Source organism: Pezoporus occidentalis, unplaced genomic scaffold (genome assembly GCF_034315485.1).
Source record: "Pezoporus occidentalis ecotype Australia unplaced genomic scaffold, CSIRO_AGI_Poc_V1 ctg2, whole genome shotgun sequence".
NCBI classification, from domain to species: Eukaryota; Metazoa; Chordata; class Aves; order Psittaciformes; family Psittacidae; genus Pezoporus; species Pezoporus occidentalis.
The window spans coordinates 14,759,800-14,781,584 of NW_026913855.1; the positions used below are offsets into that span (position 1 = coordinate 14,759,800).

The following is a 21,785-nucleotide window of genomic DNA, read 5'->3' on the forward strand; positions in this document are numbered from 1 at the left end:
TAAACATTACATTTGTAAAATAGTCTCTATTTTGACAAGTACCCTTAAGACTGCCGACACATTTCAGATTTCTTATCACATCCCAGTTTAGTCCCATAATTATGGGTGAGCAACTGCATACATCAAGCTGTGTGTCTACAAGTGAATGTAATAATAGCACGGACTGTGGTAAGCCCTCTCATAATTTAATAAGAATTATTTAGAATATGTAATGTGTTCATGTATGTGCTTAGTATCTTCTGGAATATCAGTTCAGTTTCTAATTATGTGGAAGTTCTGTGAAGAGCTCCTATCCCTTGCTGAGTAATTTTAACTGTCTTATCAATTTTGTGATCACAAAGAACAAGTTCATCATTTAATGATGTACTGAAGCAGTCAAGACTTGACAGTCTGTATAAGCATGATTGACTTAAAATAACCAAAGCAACCCAGTTTCTAAGTACATTCTCTTATTCTTCTTATGCTTCCTTTTTATGTCACCATTGCTCATAGTCTTTTGTCTAGGTTTTATTCTCTTCTCTCCCTCCAATGTTCTCTCCAATCAACAGAAACATAATGTTCTTAGCCACCTCGTTTATTATGTATTAGTGTGGTATTCTTCATGTAAGCAAGCATTCTAAAGGCCTTACAAGCCATTTAATTACCTGTCACAAGTCCAATTACTGTATGTAAGGACACTGCCTTGCTGAACCAACAAAATACTGCATGCAGGCATTGATTTTATTAGCGCTTCAGTTCAGTTCATAGTAACTGAACAGTAAGATTCTTTATGCTACAGTTCCAAGCAAACTGAATTTGCACTCTTTGAAAAAGAGTAAACTCCACAAAGTACAAACCCTTGTGGGGTTTCAGTACTTCCGGGATGTGAAAGGAGAAAAGCAAAGCAAAGGGAGAAGTTAAAACTAAGCAGATAGTGCTGGAAGCTCTAAAAACACGAACTATGAAATGACTTCTGCAGGAAAGATGAGACTATTCAGTACCAAGGTTAGTAACGGTTTTGTTTGCATGGCCTTTCACACTTCCACACCCTCCTTCTCATGCATATCCATATGACAACAAAGCCTGAATAGCTGTGCTCTGTTTCTCAGACAAGTTAGCTAGATGCACTCAGTGTCTGATGGTGTCAGGCTCTTCCTGCTCTTCCTGGCTTCCCTGATCAGCCTGTGGCCTCTCCTCCAGTATGGCAGCAGCCACTTTATTACTCCCTTTTCTCTGCAGCTCATTTGCAATCTTTATTCATCACAAAAACTCAAGGCCTTTGGCCATCACCCATTTTAAAATTCAACCCACTGATTCCGCAATACTGCAACACTGCTAGCATTGCAATGAGATGTGCCTTTGCTTCTGATTCAGGATGAAATGGGCCACTTGCTACTAAAAAAGACCTATTTCCTGCTATAACCTGGTTACTACTTCAAAGTCCTGAGTTTTAATGATAACCCATGCAACCTTGCTCATTTACAAGATCTGAGACATTCAGCTCTTTATCCCTCCTCTGTTTCATTGTGAGGTATCGTGAAACCCAGAAAGATCAAACTCGACCCATCCTAGATGCTTGTAAAGTTCGCCTTTGCTATGATGGTTGCTTTAGAGGACCCAGAGCGGTTAGGTGAATTACTCTGCTGTTTCTTCTCTCAAAACAATGCCAAATTACACACAGAAATGTAAATCATTCTTTGCATTCCTTCCAAAAAGCAGTTGAGTATTTAAACCAATACAAAACATAACATTAATGCATAAGATCTCAGCATGTCTTCTTGGAAAAATATGACACTATTCCATTATGTACTTGATCATTTACCTTTTTTTAAATATATGCTACAAAAGCATCAAGCCTTGATTCCCACCATACTACTACTAGCATACTACTACTGGTATTTTGAATTTTGCAAGCCATTTCTTTAGCTTGCTGTTCTCTGAAAAATCACAATTCCCATTAGCATATACCCAGGAAAATAGTCTTAATGGGGCCTTTTTTAGTAACAAGGAGTCCCTGAAATTTGACATAGAATATGTTACATACACAGGTGAAATGAAGAGTAGCTAGTATGTGTATGAACTAAGGCCATGTCTATGCCATAAAGTCTTGCTAAAATGGTGACAAAGATCACAGAGGTTCAAGATCAAGCACCAAAACCCATATTCTTGCTGAACTAGCTGAATTGGCATAATCTCTGTCATTTATGCAGCTGTACTTATGTGTACTTTTGTCATTTCAGTGTGCACTGCTTAATAAAAGTGTTGATTCTGGTACAGTTCTAGCGGGGACATTCTGAAGAATAGCTTATAGTTCAAAGCATTTCTTATTTGAAGGGTCAGTAAACCACATCTGCCAAAATTACTCATTATTCAGAAATACTCAAGCAACTGGAGCTGATTCTGTACCTCAGCAAAATGACAAGTTCCCAACTGCTCCCACTATTGTAAAATACTCACTTAAAATTTAGAGAAAGGAATTAAAATTATTTATATATATTAGGGGTGCTTCATCAAGCAAAATCTTTTAACCAATTCATAACAAAACAGTTGTCTAAATAACTGTGATCATTTCTATCTGATTTTTTGTAGGTGATGCTTTGGTTTTGCCCCAGTAAGCATGATAAGCACAGAATGCTCTCTTTCATGTAGTCAGATGTTCTATGGGGCAGCAACTGCAGCTATTAAGTTTGTTCCTGTTGCACATGATGTCAAAACTCATGCAAAACCACAAAGAATATTTAACATATTTGGCAGTTCACCATTTTTCTCTCTCGACTACAAACCACTGGCAACATTATTGTCACTGACAAGCCAGACTGAAACATGGAAAGATTACGTGATTTGCTGCAGGTAACGTTGCAAGTCAATGTCAAAGCTGGCAGCTGAATACAATGCTAGTTTCCAGTCTTCTTTGCTGCACTCTGATTCTTTTCCAGTACCTACTAATTCAGATTCCTACGAATTTCAGTCCTGGGGGAATTTTCATTCCTTTTTTTTTTTTTTCCCCCTAACTCAGGGTTCCAAATATACTTTACACAGTTAATAAAAATTATGCAGTGGGACTAGAAAATCTATAAAGGGGTCTAATACATGTAAACTTTGTATCCTTGCTCCTTGTGGTATATCAAGAAGCACTCTTCTCTGCTAAAGTGAGTGCCATAGCTGACCAAGAATAATGAAAACATATAGATTAGTTCTGCCATAACAGTAAATAATGCACATCCTCTTCATTTTTATTTAATTAAGAAAACATATTTTATTAATTAAATTTGGAGCTGTGCCTGTCCACCTTCCACATCTGCGCAGCATTCATTTGAGGGGACGATGCAAATGAATTGTAAGAATATTCTGAAGACCGGCATTTTGGTTATGCCCAAGCCTTAAATGGGCCATACTGTTGTATGTACCTGGCTTTGCTACAGAAAGTGCAAACATGCTCAAAATAGGTGTTATGAAATCCTTGTGTTGAAAATGTAAAGCATCAGAAAAAAAGTTTATCATTTGCATAATAAGTAATTAAAAAGAAATGTTAGGATAAAATTTCCATAAAATTAGGATATCCAACTCGTAGTAATGTCTTAAGAGGCCAGCTTTGACCACTTTGCTATTCTAAATAGTTTGTAAAGTTGTATTTCTGAAGTAGGACTGGTTTTGTGATTCCAGTCTCCCAGAACAATGAAACAAGGTAGTCCAGGAACCACTGCCACTTTTGCCTGGCTTAGAAATAAATTAGTATAATTTGCAGTATTGATCCCAGCCAGCCCTCCTGCTAAGCAGACTCCTTCCCACTCTTTCCTAATGGACTAGCCTCCACTGGTGTTCTTCTGGAAAAAAAAAAAAAACAAAAACAAAAACATTTTCCATCATTGGAAAATAACCACATTTAGGTAATGCATATGAAGAATGCTTGCTTCCCCCAGTTGGTCTTTGTCTTTAAGACTGCCCCTATGCATTATGAAATCTGGATTTTACTTGATAAAAATCCTCCCAGTTGATGCTGTAATGCTAAGATACAGATCTATAGCAATGCCCGGTGCAAAGGACAAGGTTCACATTTTTAGGTGGGGTCACAAGTTCTCCTCAGCTTTGTGCTGGCTGTATCTCTGGGGGAATACCCCTTTCAGATGTCAAGTTATTGCAAAATGCAGCATCTCAGCTTCACAGTTCTTCATGTCTGCCTTCTTCCTGCCCCACTGAATGTCGCCTTGTGTTTGCAGAATCCCTTATATATTTGTATAAAAAGGTATATATTCTGTCCTCAGGTCTCCCGCCCAAGGATGCTGTTTAACTCTTCACTCTGGGCTAAACCCGTAGGCTCCTCAGTCATGTCCACCACAAACACACATTCATACACGCACACCTCCGGCTCCGAGGGCGGGAGGAACCAAGGACTCTGAACCCAGCTGCCCACCAACCCTGCAGCTGCCTCCTTCAGAATTCTCCCTCAACCTCACGCTGATAAAGAGAGTTCAAGGTTGGCATCGCTTGACACAGCCAGGTCTGCATAAACAAACGGGGGTCATTCTTAATAACCTGTCGCAAAGCTGGGCTGCGGGATGCAGGCCGGGGGCTGGGGCACAGTCCAAAGCACCCTCCGGGAGCCGGGAACGGCTCCGTGGCAGAGGTCCGGGTTCAGTCCTAGAAAGGATCCCTCACCTGCTGTGTTATTTTGCTCGGGTTTCTCCCACCTCCGATTAATTCCTCCCCGCGGCTCTTGGCACGTATCACCCAGAGGGGCTGGGGCTGAGGCTCTCCAGGTGACAGGAGGGGAGCGGAAGGGAGAAGCGGGACTCGGGCCCTCAGCACGCCCGCGGGGCTCTGACCCACATAGCACCCAGAGCACTGGCGCTCGACCAGCCGCGCCGCCGCCCTGCAGCCCCGGCCCGAGCCCGCAGGCGTCACCTCACCACTACCCCCTCCCCAAGGTGTCCGCTATCGCTGCGGCCGGGCCCCGCCGCCCCACCACCAGCTCCAGCGCACCTCCTACCCCTACTGCGCCGCGCCGGGCCCGCCCCAGCCTGCCGGGGCCAGAGGGGTCGGGCCGCTCCCCGCATCCCGCCCCTCCCGCCGCTGCCTGCTCTTGAGTTACCTGTTTTGATGACCCGTGTAGGCTTTTTTTTTTCCTTCCCCTCCTCTCTGCAATGAAAATCCGTGGCCGGTCAATCGCTCCCCCCTCCCTCGCCTCGCCGCTGCTCTCCCTCCTCCTTCTCCTCCTCCTCCTTCTCCTCCTCCTGCTTCTCCTCCTTCTTCTCAGCTGGAGCCGGTGTCAGTCACATCAGCTGCCCGGCCAGGCAGGGAGAGAAATGCCCAGCAGCTTCCGGGAGTGCCAAATAAAGACAAGTCCAGAAAGAGAGAGAGACGGTGGCAGAGATGGAGAAAGCAAGCAAAAAGTGGGTGGAGTGTGAGAATGAAGAGAGAGAGGGAGAGGTGTCTCGGCACTGGTGGTGGGGCGGCTCGGAGCCTGAGAGGAAATGGCAGTGGTGGAGCAAGGCGCAGGCACCCAGGGTAGGGGCACCCAGGGCCGCAGGCGGGGTAGACCCGCTTGCCCATAAAGCACAGCTCGGGTGAGTGGGCAGTGAGCACCCCACGCCACACTAGCCCACCCCATGCTGAAATGGAGAGTGGCCCCACTGTAGAGACCAGCAGACCCCTCGCAGGGCAGGGAAGGCTGAGGGCAGCATCATCTACACCGGGGTAGTTCATTGCCTACTCCGAGCCCGACTCAAGCGTGCCAAACCAGCCACTGGCATAGCTGGGCCCACAGAGGGGTTGTTTCCTTCATTCAGCGTGGTAACAAAATCAGGACTTCTCCCAGCAAGCAAACCTTAGCGCCTGAGCCTCTCCTGGCAGGCTCCATGGGCTTCACACTAATCCGTATCCATGGTTGAATGGGAGTACAAATGTTTCACAATTACGTGGTGCTCTTCACCACATGGTCCCAAAAGGCATCTGATCATCCACTTTAAATCTGCTTCATCTCCAGGTGTTGAAAGAGATGTTTTTTTTTGCATGGAAGTCATGTGAGAAAACCATAGATTTACAGCCTTTGAAGGAGCAGTTTGCTTTTGAACAGAAAAAGAATTCTTTAGTGATAATAGAAACGACCACATATTCTTCACATCCACCATGTGGTTGCACAAAAATCAGTGGCACTTTTCCTTATCAAATATACAGCTTATTTTAGGAGACTTTGTGTTTCATTTCTGCTGGTTTGACAACACTATAAAATATGGGACATAAGGATTTGTTTTAACTGTGCAGCAGTTGGGGCTGAGGAAAGTCAAAGTCATATTTTAACAAAAATGCCATGGTTAACAGCAGCTCACAGACCTCCCATACCTAAAGACAGGATCAAGCAACAGAAAACTGACTGCAAGGGTCTGCCTGGTAGCCATACTCACTAGTGCAGACAATGTGATTGGGACTGGAACTTGCAAAAAACTCACTGCCACATTTTCCAATGCACAATGAAAAGAACTACTCCTTGGCAGGTACCCATAGCCAGATGAAATCAACAGAACAGTACAGGTTTTAAACCAGAGGGTCTTGCCAAACCTTCCAAAAGAGAAAAAGGTAGTATGGAGTTGAAGACATGATTGCACAAATGCACAGAACACAGAAGTTACTTAAGAAAAGCAAGAAACAAGCCCAGGAAGACTCTTTCTGGAAAGAAGATCCCGAAGGATTGAGAAACTGTGAAACTACTACATCTAGATTGAAACTCAAGGTGCAATATTCCATAGAGCTCAGAGAGAAGAAAAAAATCCCAACACCTGTGCAGTGTCAGCATGTTAAGTTGGAAGTTTAGGATGGTACATGCAGTTGAATTTCTGTAGAATGTTAATTTGAGAAAAATGCACTGTAATTAACTGATGAAGAGTTTCACAAGCTCTTACTGTAAGCGTATAGTCAAGCACTCCACATCGTTCTTTCACACTACAGGCACTGCAGAAAAGAGGGAAAAACCACTGGCCATTTCCTGAGTGATTTGGGGTTGTTAAACCTGGGGAAGACTCTGGGAAGACTTTATTGTGGCCTTTCAGTTCTTAAAAGGGGCCTATAAGAAAGATGGGGAGAGACTTTTATCAGGCCCTGTTGCAATAGGGTGAAGGGTAATGGTTTTATACTAAAAGAGGAGAGATTCAGGCTGGTCATGAGGAAAAAATTCTTTACAATGAGGGTGGAAAAATACTGGAACAGGTTGCCTGGAGAGGTGATGGATGCACAATCCCTGGAGACATTTGAGGCCAGGCTGGATGTGGTTCTGGGCAAGCTGGTCTAGTTGAAGATGACTCATTGCAGGGGGTTGGACGAGGTGACCTTTGAAAGTCCCATCCGTCCCAAATTATACCATGATTCTATGATTCTATAATTCTATGATTCTATGATTCTGTCTGTGGAAAGTCTTAGGAGGCTATCAAACTGGCAGATGCCCTACGTGTCTAAAGTTCCCTATAATACATCCCTGCTCCCGTCTTCTAGTGCTTTCTTCACAAAACAAACAAGTTGTCTTTTTTTCTTCCTCAGGAGAATGTAGCCAAGCATAAAAGGCTAAGACTAAGATAAAGGGAACAAGAAGAATTGATAGGATAGGGAGATTCAGTAATCGTAAAGTGACCTTATAATACAGAGGAAACCCACTGGAAAGTAAAGATGTAAGATTCAGTGCTTGAAGTCATTACAGAAGAGAACCTTGCAGGTTCTATGTAGGTAAAGGTAATCTTAAAAGGTGGTACTAGAAAGAACTTTGTAGTTATTAACTTAGGCCAAGCAACATCCCCCTAAAGAGAACAAAGGAATGATAGATGTGCAAATTTTAGACTTTGCAATATACTGTGTGTGCAAAAATACTGACTGGATGCCATGCTATTGTTTCATCCCATCAAGGAAAAAGAAAGCTTGGACAGCAATAAGAAATATGTTTTGAAAATGCTTGGTGTTGGCATCAAGTGAAACACTGAGCAAAGAGTGACTGGTTTATCAGACTTTGGGCTGAGCATTTTGCCCTCAGTCTAACAATGCATTAATATATTGACTTATATTTATGTGCAGACCATACATTGATACCAGTAATTGCAACATTAAAAGTTAAAGGGTTTTATTTGTATACTTGCTTTTGATGCGGACAAACAGGACCCAAACATTCAAAAAACCCTTACAATTCCAATTTATGCTATAGTCCTCCTGAAATTATGAGGAGCTCTTCTTATGCAAGAAGCGCAGTAATAGCCCTCTTTTGGGAAGTCAGCCAATTAAAATGTAGTAGCCCATGGAACGTAGTCTGTGGCATTTAATATAACTTTATAATTTTTTGTTGTTTTACTTTTTTACTTTGCTGCTGCCATCAGTCTGTGCCAAGGCTGGCATGTTTTATTCCATTTTATAGAAGAATGTATTTCTAAAGTTGTGCAGGGATCCCAAAGTACATGTCAGAGGCTGTAGAGATAGGCTATCAAAATCTCTATAGAATGACAGCATTGTAATCTACTTAGAAGAAAATATTCTGGTGCATCTTTCATTTGCATACATGTTTTTTCACCAAGGAGAACTCTGGAAAATGTTAATGCTTACCTTCCCAGTATTTGTTGAAAATGGATTTTCAACATATATGATTGTAAAATTTCCCTGTTGATGTAAGTTGCATCTAAATGATTCATAGATGCATGTATATCATCCATAGATTTTGAAGAAAACCACAAATATTGTTACTCATTTCCCTTATTTTATGAAGTCTGTTTTTGCTGAGGCAATGCAGAAAATCATAACATTAATTAAAATTGCACAGGCACTTACTGATGTGAAAATAAATTGGAACATCTTGTGAATATCTTGGCAACGTGACTTACTAGATCTGCTTCAATAATATTGAAGTGCATTCAGGACATCTCAGGATGCCTTTTGCTTACCAAATCTACTGTTTAGTCTACAGAATTTGAAGAATGGCATATAGCTAATTAACAAAATGGATCTATGAAGAGCACTTTGTGGGTATCTTGTACAGATCAAGTGTCAACATGCAGGAAAGAAATGGAAGATTCTGCCAAAGAAGTCTATTTCTCCTCTTTCAGACTAGTGTGAAATAAGGCTGAATCTGTCATAATTCAATTGGATCACCTGTAAAATAAGGCAGACCTAAATTAAATTTAGTTTCACAGTTGTCACTATACTGCTTTTTATCTCTTCTCTGTATTCTCTCTTATGCAGTAAGCTCGGGGGGGTGGATTCTCATTTCATAACTGTACATTAATTGTATGCTTCTCTTTAGGCATGGCAACATAAAAAGTTAAATAATAAGCATGTGCTTATCATTAAGTATGTGAGTAATGGCATCCCCATGTAGCAGAGTACTTAAGCATTCCAGTTGTATTTAAGCAGCTTGTCGCATCAGGATGGAATTACTCACTTGTTTATAATTCAGTATATGTTTAAGGGCTTTGCTGAATCCAAGGGGAAAATGTCCTGATCTTACAAATATTAAACATTGTGACTGCTTTTACTGGTGGTAGTTTTGCTGTTTAATTTAGTTCTGTGCAGCTGTTCTTTTGGGAAAGCTACTCAGTGAATATTGTAGGCTTGGGCCTCAGTTTTGCTAAGGATTTACATTGCCCAATTTATAATCATGAGATACAAGGTTGTGTTGTATTTTTGCTAAAAATCCTGTTTTATACAGTACTGGGGTTTGATATGGATCTCAAGTGAAGTTTCACATTTTCATTTAATTATAGGCAGAAATTTGCAAGGAACTTAGAGAATGATTTAAGCGAGGGAGGAAGGAAAGCAAAATTTTCAAGCATGTAAGTGCAGTGTTATGTCACGTTGAACTACTCTTTTGCTATATATGCAACTGATGGAAGCAGAAGTCAAAAGGAATGATGAAGTCTTACTCATTGGTCAATGTTAGTTTTCGTGTTTTAGAATCGTTAGCTTGTTAGTTCTGTTTTCATCTTTCCTTTAATCTAGGCTGCAGGGGATCCCTTAAGAGATTGGCAGCGTCCTTGAGCTACACATGGGTACAACTAAACAGAGTGAGATATTGGTTCCAGCTTAGTAGATGAATATACAGTTTGGCTTTGACAGAGTTTCAGGACAGCTTTACTGTGATGCTAGGCCACCATTCTATCCCCAGATGTGAGCTGTGAAGCACCTTAGTGAGATAATTGCAGCTGGTTAAATGTCAGTGCCCTTGACCTTGTCTTTGTCAGTGCTTTCAAATCCAACTGTGTCTGAGGAAAATACAAGTGTACCCAAATACTGCCAAAAGTCAAAACCACCTAGAAATGTTTTGTGGTCATCATGCCACAGCTTCTTTGACTCATTCAAAATGTCCTAGCATCCTTAGGAGCTCCAGCCTCTTTCAGAATGGGTCAGGCATGAAAGCCTGGTGCCTTAACCTGTGTTTCCTTGTGCCTGCAGTTTTCTCTTACTAGATGACATTCTTTTCCTTGTTGTCTGCCGCTATGTTACTTTCATCACCATGTGTATGATGACATCAATGTCATGACCAAGAGCTTGTCAAGACTTATTGTATCTACATCATTAGTAAAATGCATCAGCCCTCTTCATGTGCTATTCTAGCAGTTAAAATCTCTCTCATAGTGTTCAGTAAGAGTAATTTCTGCTTATCGCTGAGGATGTTCTGCCATGACTTACTTTTTTTCCCAATAAACCCAGGTTGCAGGTATTTTTTCAGCCCCTACAGGTGGGAAGTATAGAGATAGCTCTAAACTTTTTCCTCTCATGTCTTACTAATGATTCCCTGAGATCAATGTGCTTGTTGCCTAGGAAAGCCCAGATAGTTGGTGCAGTAGAAGTAATGAAAAATCCAGATGCACAGAAAATAAAATTAAAAAAGAAAAAAAAAAAGAAGTTGTGGATATTTGAGATTCTTTTTGTTACTATTTCTGAGATATTGGGGGATAATAGAGTAATGAATTCAGTTTACTATACAGCCCACTGGGCTTGTATCTTAATTTTTGTTTGAAATAATTACACAATCACTTGATTCTAGGAAATGGTGCTTTAAGGAAAATACCAAATTGTGAAAAATTTGTGTTAGAATCACGTAGATAGATAACTTGGTGACATAATTTTTTTCTGAGAGAACACTTTGTAGGCTATAATCAAATAGTAGTGTGGGCAGATAACCAGTGTGTGTTGTGACAGTTATATATTTAGTGTTGTTCCAAGCACTTAGCTAGACTGTGTCTTATCCAGACAGTGGTTCATAAGTAGCTTAACCTCAGTGGCAGCCTTTGCAGGCCAAGTAAGTCAGAGAAACCCCCTTAGAGGCAGAATTCCTGTTCTTTCTCAAAAGTTAGCTACTGGGTGACATTTACTACCACCTTCTGACAATGCTGTAGCTACCTGGTTTTGTTTATCTCCAAGCTCCTTTGCATTGGATGGGTGAGAGGAAAGCAAGATAAACACTCAGTCCTTTTTAGGTCAGTTCACTCAGGTGGAAAATAAAGACCTTTACCTTGCCATATTCACCATGGTTGGGCTTGTCCTGTAAGGAGCCATTTAGCTATTGACTGATGATACCTTCTGTAAATGCACTTACTACGCTAATATAGAATAGAGGGGGAAAGACTGAGAGTTTTGAATGTGAGTTTTTGAAATCTTTTACTTAGTTCTTGAAAGATAATGAGGTGATATATGCTGTTCCAACACAGAACTGGAATGCCAGGGGCGACAGTGGCATGAAATTTCATCTGCTCCTTCAACTCTTCCTTCAGCTGAGGACTTGAAGAGTGAGGATATCTCAGTTTTGTATCCACCTGCAAAATGAGACTGCTGGCAAGAATCCCTAGGTACAGTACATTACTTATGTTAATATGCAGTTTTGTCAGCCTAAATTATTGTTTTACGAATGACTTCCTAGATCTGGTACAAGGAGCTGATCAGGCACAACAGCAGAGAGTCTGGCACAGTCATTTACCTTTCATATTCTCCATGGCAAATGAAGTGGCATTTTTTTATTTCACAGTATTCTCAGACCTTTTTAAGACCAGCCCCCTTTTCTAAAATCTGTCCTTCTCAATACATGTATTTCCCATACAGATGTGGAAAGTCAAGACAAATACTGGAATAGGCTAGGCTAGGCTAGGCTAATACAATATAACAGGATTATAACATAGACTAGAGTAGCCTAGCCTAGCCTAGAGTAGAATACATGACATAATTTCAGTTGGAAGTGACCATCTAGTCCAAGTAGCCAGATTATCTTCCTGTCTTCCTTTTTTTTTCTTTCCCCAAAAGGGAAGGAGGAGCAAATAATTCAAACTTAATGCCTAAAATCTATTAGAAGGAACTATAAATATTTCACACTGATGGGGTGAAATGCTGGTTCCCCTCAAGTCAGTGAGTGTCTTGTCACTGAGCAACAGGGTCAGCACATCACCATACATTTCTGAATTAATGTTTCACTTGAATAAATGTAGGCCAGTGATTTAAGTCTCAGAAATGTTCTTTTGTTTCAAATCCAATTGTTTATTTCATTCTTATTTTCTTGTTTTCCTGTATTTACACAGCTCTGTACATACTGCACTGTATTTCTAAGAGCTATCGTTTTCTTTAGGAAAGAATATTGTTTGCTGTCCTGAATAATTCATCGTGGAGTTCTCTTTTAATCCTCCATCAAATGTGCCATTCCTGTATCTTCATAAAGGGAAAGAAAGGAAAACAACACTCTAAGGCTTGTTTATGAATTAGACCATGAATATTAAAAATATATAAAGCCTTGGTATAAATAAGAACTTCCGTTTACATTCTGGTTCAGTTACATTAGTACCTCTGAAGCAGCACTATTTGTTGTATACAGATTTCCACTAATGTGACAGACATCACAGAGTATGAAGAAAGCAGTATGCAAGAGAAATAGGATGAAGATTTTTAGCCTTGAGCTAATATTGACGACAGTGTATGTAGGATTTGAAAGAAACCAGAAATACTTAGAATACAAGATAAATTCAACAGTAAATACAGTGCAATTTATAATATTTGTGAAACAAACAAATAACTGATAAAAGATCTTTTAATCCAATTTCCTATATATCCTGTTAGGTTAAAATATAAATATTTTAAATGCAAAGGAAAGAACCCAGAAGTACCTTCATAGAGAATCTGTGGCCCACAAGCACTTGAACAGTCTTTTATTAGATTATGTTTGATGTACTGGTCAGATTAGTGAGAGCCCTTTCAGCATCCCAGCGAGGTTCAGCTCCATCTTGTCCCTCTGATGTGTAGGAGGTCACCTGCCTGTACTGCCCAGCTACTGAACTGTGATAGCTCAAAAACTTTGTTGTAAGCAGCTCCATCTCATTTTTCCAGTATAAGGTGGGCATTACAGCTTGTATAAAGTGTTTAAAAGCTGTGTATCTTGTGATGTTTATAAAATAATAAATAGTAATAGTTGTGTATCACCATGAAGAATGTATTTACAAAGTCAAACCAGTATTAAAAGAGCACATCTGGGACACAGCATATAAGAGGTTGTTACATGTATCTGAGCTGACCAGTACTGAAATGTCAGCCTCTTCCAGCCGCCAGCTTCATTCAGCCTTCCATAATCAGCCCAACCTAATATGCTTACCTGTGGTTGGTTGCCTCAGCATGGTTGAGTGGTTTGTCTGTGGCTTCTGTGACTTCCTGTTTATGCATGCACCTCAGTAATAAGCAAAGTTAGGAGCTACATCAGAGGACCTCAGGGGCTCCATTTTATCAGCAGCAAGGAATGAACTGTTGAGTATTCTTTAGTATAGTACTTAATAAAAACAATAAAATAAAATGTGTTAGAGGAACAGTGGACTGAAATCCTTTTGGGAAACGAAAAAGATGGTTCCCACATTGGAACCATAGTGTGACCAACATCATCAGTCGTGGTGAGCAACACATACAATCCCTTCTTCCCAAGTAGTCCATCAGTATTTATAGCAGTTCAACAGTGTTAATGTGCTAATGTTTAAGAAGTTGAATACTTCTGACGCGTAGCTTTCTCAGGAATCCTCATGGTATTTGTAGTAGATCTTCCTTAAACCCTTTTTTTAGCGCTATTGAACAAATTTGGTAGAGAATCTGATGTGCTCCACATACAGGAGTTGTTCAAGGTTGATTTGTTCATTGTTTGTTCTGATTTTTGTGTGATGCAGGTGCCCAGACAAAAGGTTGTATGTCTTGTATGGTCATTTACTTGAATTGTTAAAAGGAGAACGGAAGGGTTAATGAAATGGGTTACCCAGGGAAGTTGTGAATGCTCCAGTCCCTGGCGGTGTTCAAGGCCAGGTTGGATGAAACCTTGGGTGACATGGTTTAGTGGGAGGTGTCCCTGCCCATGGCAGGGGGGTTGGAACTAGATGATCTTAAGGTCCTTTCCAACCCTAACTATTCTATGATTCTATGATTTGTTTGCTTTTACTAGTAATTTTGATATTCGTTACTACCTTTTCCACTCTCCTGTTGTCATTTTGGATGTCAGTTCTAGGGCATTGATTACAACCTTTTTAATGTCTTCATCTTCTGAAATGTAAATATTCATACTTGGGAGTACAACCAAAACTTAGAATTGAAAGTTAGCATGTCGCTGTTGGTCAGATACCAACAAATAACAAGCATTAGAACAATTAGTTTCATGTATAAGTTAAAATACACATGTATATTCACGTTTCCTGATACTGACCAGGAAGGGATTGATAAATACCTCAAATCCTCAGAGGTGTTTAGGTCTTTTAGGAAAGTACATTTCAGTACAGACATTAGACGGTCGTCAATGCCAATACACATCTGTATGTGTCCCAGGGCTTTTGTCAGCAATTGGGAGTTCATACAGGAGCCTTTCTAAGCAAAACACCTGCTGATTTTAGTCCAGTTTTGTTTGAGGGAGAGCCTCAGGTTTAAAGGTCTGCTTGTTCTGGGATGATTGAAGTCAGCACAAGTTTAGCCATGGATTTGAAGGAGCAGGTGGCAGACCTCATTAACTCAACTGAGTCAATACTTTTATTTAATAGGAAATTGTTGTGATTCATCAAATAATCAGCAAAAAATGTCAGTAAAAAAGTCTTTAAACCTTTGTGCAGCTGAATCAGCTCACCTTTGAAGAAAGCTTCAGATGTTTGGGCGATAGAACAGCAGTTACACCTGCTCTGTGGTGCATGTGTCTTGCCCAGCAACCTCATTCATGGACTGGATTTCACCTCCTACACTCCACCTGCACAGGGCATGATTACTCAGTTTCTACACAGCAGCAGTAGATTCAGCCTGGTGTTAATACTTGGGTGAAAAGTGGTTGCAGTCTCTCTTTTTCAAAAATCTTGGGATGCTAGGAATGCACTTACAGACCTCCTTTTGCAGTATTCATGAACTTCGGAATAGCTGGAAAGGCCTGATTACATGAGAATGATAAATGTAATGAACCAGTGTTATATTAGGACTGGTTTGTCATGTGATCTATTTTATGTAAGACATTGGAGTACTAGTAGTCAGAGTAGTTACTTCTCTGTTGTTATATACATTGAATTGGAGAGTGTGCTGTTAATACACTTGATCAAGAACACAGAAATATCCCTTTTTCTCTCTTACTAGTTTTCTTTGCTAATACTGTTTTGGTTTTTAAATTCATTTAAAGAAAATAACCACATTAGCTTTCTTTACATTTTCTTTGCATGATATATAGAATATAAAAAATATAATGTGCAATAATTACATCATATATCATAATTATATAATGTATAATATATATTATATAGTGGTATAGACCAGAAGATAATCTGCAACATATAATATATAAAAATACCTATCAGAGAATCACAGAATTGTTCCTGTTGGGACCCCTTGGGGTCCTCTAGTCCACCCACCTCTTAATATTTTTCTTTCCAAAATTATATTTCATTTTAACAAGGGGATCTTTTAATGCAGTTTCTTCTGCCTTATTTAAAGCATTTATATGACATATCTTAAAAAAAAATTGAAACCAAAGAGATATCTAAATTATATAAAGTATATAAAATAAATGCACTTCTAAAATTTTTTTAAATCATTTCATCCAAAAGAATTATCACAAAATTCAATAGTATAAGCAGCTATCATTCCTTTGGAATTATTAATAATAATATGATTTATAGCATCTACAGTTCTGTCTCTGAGTTATTCTATGATTCTTTAAAATAATCATTCTGTTTTTTTACCTCTTTGAAAACTGGTTTGGCCATTTCACATGTGAGTCACACCCTGAAAAACCAAAAGGCTTTGCACACCTAATTTAAGATTTAACCTAGTATCAGTGTTAAACCTGTTTCAGTCTGGCATTCTCTTGCTTAAAATGCTGTGGAACTCAAGGGTTTCCATTTGCTTCTTTAGCAAAGCAATTTATTATAATCTGCCATGGCTTAGAACATGATTCCCACAGTCTGAGGTGTAATAGTGTGATTTTCTTTCACTAAAAATCATTGGGAAAAAACACTCATGTTGTTTTGTTTTTTTTTTATTTTTCAAGTGCATTTAATTTAATAAAAAGAGCCAGCTTGATAGCACTGTAAGCGAAACTCTTATAACTGTTCAGGTCAGACACCAGACAATCGGACCTCCTCACATAAACCCAGAAACCTTCAGCCTTTCACCTCCGTGCCGCTGGTTTTATGTGCTCTTGCTGAGGTTTTCAGCAGTGGTTTCTGTTGCTGCTCACCAAGAACTGGAGTGATATCACTTCTGATTGCTCCTAGACTAGAAAAGGTTGTGTGTGAACTAAAAGAAAAATAGTGGCTTATTAATTCATGTTGCTTTAGGCTATCATGATGCTACAGTCTAAAAGATCCCTGGCTTCAGAGCTGCAGAATCCCTGGGAAGTTCAGGAACCTGACTCCGTGGTGACCTTTTCTGAAAAAACGTCAGCATGCCACAGACAGACTTGCCAAGTCAACTGCTTTTCCCTGTAGACTAAAGCTTTGTGGTCCGCAGATCTGTTAGGAAACTTAGCCAAGCTATGGCTTTTTGTTGTGTCAGGCACAATTTGTGTTTTGAATGGAGTTTCATACTAAGTGAGAGTGATTTCAGTACAATGGAAGTAAACTTAGCATTAAAAGTGCTTCAAATTCGTCCTGTGGCTCCCTCTACTTCATCTCCAAATTTTAATCGTTTGAATGCAGGTTTCCTAGATTAATTCATAGGATTTGACTCTGTACAAACTCACTCTCCCATTTTCATGCTTTTTCTTTTGTTCTCTCAGAGCTGAGGGGGAGTGGGATGCATTTGCTACATTAGGGAGTGATCTTCCAATGGTTTGAATTAACTTGGGTTCAAAAAATATCCTCATTACTGCCACCTCATTATTGCTACCTCATTCTTTCCTTCTAAGCTTTTAAGCACAGGGGTTTATTTCCTTTATTTTAGGGGAATATTTTGGGGATACAAAATCTGGATAGGCCATTACCAGTTATTTTAAACACAGTCACAGAAATGTTTTGACAGTTGCAGGTGGCTTGGGATGGAAGTTTTGCTTTGACAATGGCTTGGGGCTTTTCCGTTTTAACTGAGGATTAAATTTGGGTCAGAACAAATATGTACTCTTTCCATCCTCTTTTTTCAGACTTCTTTTTGTGAGAAATGGGTGTTAATACTGAGAAGACTGTAAAAGCTGAAGATTTTATTGTATTAAATCTCTCCAGTATCCTATTTTCCCCTATTTTCCTTGATCTCTGTCCCTTTGCATCTTAGATTAGGACACCTGTTTAGGGTAAGAACTATGTCTTTGGGTAGCATTAGTCAGCTAATAAATCTTTGGAGACTTGTGAATATTTGTGTTAATATTTTAGAAGTAGACTCTTACCTGCAACACTTATTTTTACCTAGTACATGTTTCAGTTCAAATTTTCAGTTCTTCTAGGTCTCCAGACCTGTACAGAAAGCTGCAGAGATCTGCTGATTTATAGCCACAGCACATCTGACCCAGCATTCATGCAGTTAGTTCACTGAAATATAATCTGAAACTAGGACTGTATATGCTGCTGCTGATTTAAAACTTTATTTCTGTGACTACTATAGCAAAAATATGTACCAATCAACAGTGGCTTCTATAGTGATCATTGTCAGGTTATTGTCATGCCAGACTCCCTAATAGACCTAAAATTCAGACACTGGACACAGATGGCATTGGTAAGTGGGAGCTTTGAGGTTGCACTGGCAGGGATCGATGAATCATGGACTGATCCGAGTCAAAGATGTTACTTTCAACTTTGTTAACCTAAGTGGGCTCAGTCAAGGTACTTACAGCTGAGTAAAGTATGAATATGTCAGATTCCTGTGTGAGTCACAGACCAAATGCTGTGGATCAAATGCTCAGTGTCTGAACTTTGCACTGGGCTTTGTAAGAATAACTTGCACTTATGAGTCCCAGTGATAACTGTTGCTGCTGTGGGTTCTGTGTTTGGACAGTTCAGCAGCGTTGCAGCTTAGCACAGATACATTCACCTAGAATTTTTGTGTGCTCTATCTGTTATCAAACCTGCGCAGCAGTAGCTTTGTATGTAGTGAATAAAGAGATTGCTCTTGTCCATGATAAAAAAGTAAGGGAATATATGTCAGTTGGCTGTTTAGTTGTTGTACAATTCAGTTGGCTCAGTTGACTCAAATCAAGTTTTGTGATGGAACTGGCACTTCAGTTATTTTATGATACTTTTCCTATCAAGTTCCATCTGTTTCAGAAGGGTGACAGATCTGAATTTGTGGGAGTCCTGTCCTTTGGTATTATCAGAAGGACATAGTTAGGTATTTTGAGTCTGGCAGCACCATTGGCTGTTTTGGCTGGTGGTGTGCAGGATGAGATGGAATTGGGCATTACTACCTCCACAGATGTGTTGTAGCAGCAAACATTTTGTTGTCTCCACGGGTTGTATCTACTGACAATACACTTGTGGTGCTGTCCAAAAAAGAGGGATATTAGTGGTGATGTATGACATAAAGCTCACAATTGCTGTGTTTCAGTTACTGAGGGAATGCTGAATTGTATAGCATGGCTTTGATGAGCTGCCAAATTCTGGTGCAGCTTTATGAAGAACTGAAACTTTCTAGCAATCATTTTGCTTACATGCCACAACTTTTTACACTATTTCACAAGTTCTTAAGTAACCCATCTTTCAAAGATTGTGGATCTACTATGGCTACTCATTCATAAAAAGCCTTTTGTCTGAAGAGAAGTTGTTTAATGGACATTCTGTATTGATCCAGTGTCTTGGCCAGGTAAAAATGGCCATTAAAACCGCAATAATTCCAGATCAAGTATTTGGAAGTTCATATATAATCTGCTCCTCTCTTTTAATCATTGAATCATAGAATGGTTTGGGTTGGAAGGGACCCTAAAGATCACCTAGTTCCAGACCCCCACCACAGGCAGGGACGCCTTCCAATACACCAGGTCGCTCAAAGCCATATCCAGCCTGGCCTTGGGAAAAAATGTCTGTATTTTTCTAGCAGTTGTTTGGTTTTTTTTTTTGCAGAGCAACCACAACAGAATGTCAATAGACAAACTCAGTGAAAGCTACGCCACTCGTGTTAGTTACCTGTGGAGGGCATCTTTTACATGCCACACATTGTCTGGCTCTCAATCCACACACAGATGCATGCACATATATTCACACCACAGTGAGCAGAAGTGATCAAACAGAACTTTCTCCTCAACACTATGCAACAAAACACAGTACAAATGTTGAGGAGAGAAAAGACTTTTAGACAGCTGTGTTCATCTATACATCTGTAAGTGCAAATAGGCAACTTTGTCTCAACACTGAAAGAATTTGTTGGTTAAAAGAAGATAACCAATATGCAAAACCCTCTTGTTGTATGCATAAAGTGAATGTGTTACATACGCATTTGGTATTCCATCACATATGTGAGATAAAATTCAATATGCAATTATGTGAAATTGTTTACTATAGTTGGTTAATTCTTCCCATTCTTTTGTACCTTAGTGTTCGATGATAGGGATTTGAGTCTGTGACATCTGTTCCTGACTTACAGTCTGTGGCTTTTAGAGAGTTACAAATGTTCATTTGCAAAAGCTACATGGAAATATGTATCACATGTAACATAAACGTTGTACAGCATCCACGCTGTGTCAGCTCTGTTAACTAGATACTGACACTAGATTTATTGGAAGACTTGAAAATTCACCAAAACAAAAATACAGTCCTCCTCTCCACGCACTTAGAGGTCCTTATGCATTAACATCTGCCCTTATAAAAGAACAATTAAATTGGCTATAATTTTGGTATAATCATTTTTTTTTCAGAGAAAATTTTGTTTCAAACAATGAAGGATGTAGTGGAATATCTTCCTTCCATTTTTGTTTCTTCGTAGACAATTTTTTCTTCTTTAATAAACTCATTACTGGAAGTGACACTTTTTACAACAGACATTTTGTTAATTTCAGATACAAATTTTCACAAAATCATCTTGATTTTTCTGAAATGGAAACAATTTGAAGTATATTGTTAGCATTTTCCTCCAGCGGTTTCAAATGGTCTATCTAAACACAGGCTATGTTCATTATTATTCCTTACTGCCAATATTTGATATCATAGTTAAGGCTGTATCTTTCAAGCTTATAGCAATTGTTCTGTGAGTTAGCAGCACAGTATCATTGCTGTTTATACAATACATTTATAATTTCCTATGTGTTTCTATATTGCTTGTATGATTGTTGCTATGAACTATCCTCACGATTTAGTTCGGTTTTAATCAGAGGCAAAGCTAGGCAGTCCCTGTCTTATGTTTCTATTTGAAAACCAAAACATCAGTAGAAAAACTTTTACACAGAATACAATGAAACTGGCTGAAGAATCTACAGAAGCAAGCTTTAGCTTAAGTAAGCTGGTCCCACTTGCACCATTTTACAAGTAGCAGAAAGAGACTCCTGACAGTAATTCAGAGGATCTGTGTGTCTCTTAGCCACAGAACAAGACTAGGGAGATTAATTTTTCTGAGGTTAGGCCTGTGGAAGATACTTTAAATTTTTCTTTATCAAAAACAAGTTCTGCTTTGCATCAGACTACAGTATTCAGTGTTGGTAAACACAAAATAGAGAATTACAAGTGTTTGGCATTATCAGATAATGCAGGAAAGGGAGGACATATATCCTGCTGTCTTTTTTGTTCCCTTTCCTTTTTAAGAGGGAAAGTACTTCAACCCATTCTTGCCATTTAACTTGAGGCAACCCTAGATATAGAAAGTGATCCTGTATTTTGTATACTGAATATGTAATCCCATTCTCATTTCTTACTGTCAAAGATATCTAGTGATCTCATGTGGAAAGTTCAGAGTGCTGTGTCATGGTCAGCATATTTGGTTTCTTTGGAACTAGGCAACCCCAGTGTATTCCAAATAACAACATCTCTTATTAATAGGGTTCTTCTTAGAGTATTGATAGTACTTGGCAGCAGTGGAGAACTGCATGTGCTAGATGATGGCCTAGTTAATTGTGGAATTAGATTCTCCCTTGTTTCGTAAAATGACTTGCAAATTCTTTCTCTTTTAATCACAAAAGCTTTTTGCAAGCACCAGAAACTAAACTGGGGAGGCACCTGTGTTTTTTATTCTCAAGTCTGGTAACAATCCCATGTCTTGCAAAGATCCCACAGCTGAACTGACTTTAGGAGTGTTTGGAAACATATGTTAATGGACCTTATTAAAACCATCTACTCTGAAGACAAGACCACAAGACCTAAGCCAAAGTTCTCTGAAAGCATCTGGATAGCCTTCAGTGATTTCACTGTGCAATGGAGAAGGGCCCTAGACTCTTTGAGAAGAAAACCATTTTCAGTCAG

The 21,785-nt window shown here is 39.5% G+C and overlaps 1 protein-coding gene and 1 long non-coding RNA gene across 4 annotated transcripts in view; one reads left to right on the forward strand and one right to left on the reverse strand.

The window, feature by feature from the left end:
• Positions 1 to 5,434, reverse strand: part of CAP2 (cyclase associated actin cytoskeleton regulatory protein 2) — a 68,365-nt gene extending 62,931 nt beyond the window's left edge. The window contains exon 1 of one of the 2 annotated variants that reach the window (XM_062617945.1): positions 5,069 to 5,434. The gene's annotated coding sequence lies outside the window, so the exon portion shown is untranslated. Of the gene's footprint in view, positions 1 to 4,635; positions 4,957 to 5,068 lie in introns of those variants that run through there. The other variant, XM_062617947.1, reaches the window with a different exon arrangement.
• LOC134163252 (uncharacterized) overlaps positions 4,445 to 21,785 on the forward strand; it is a 28,891-nt gene continuing 11,550 nt past the window's right edge. The window contains exons 1-2 of one of the 2 annotated variants that reach the window (XR_009964642.1): positions 4,445 to 4,477; positions 11,652 to 11,789. This is a non-coding gene — a long non-coding RNA (uncharacterized LOC134163252). Of the gene's footprint in view, positions 4,478 to 5,239; positions 5,370 to 11,651; positions 11,790 to 21,785 lie in introns of those variants that run through there. The other variant, XR_009964643.1, reaches the window with a different exon arrangement.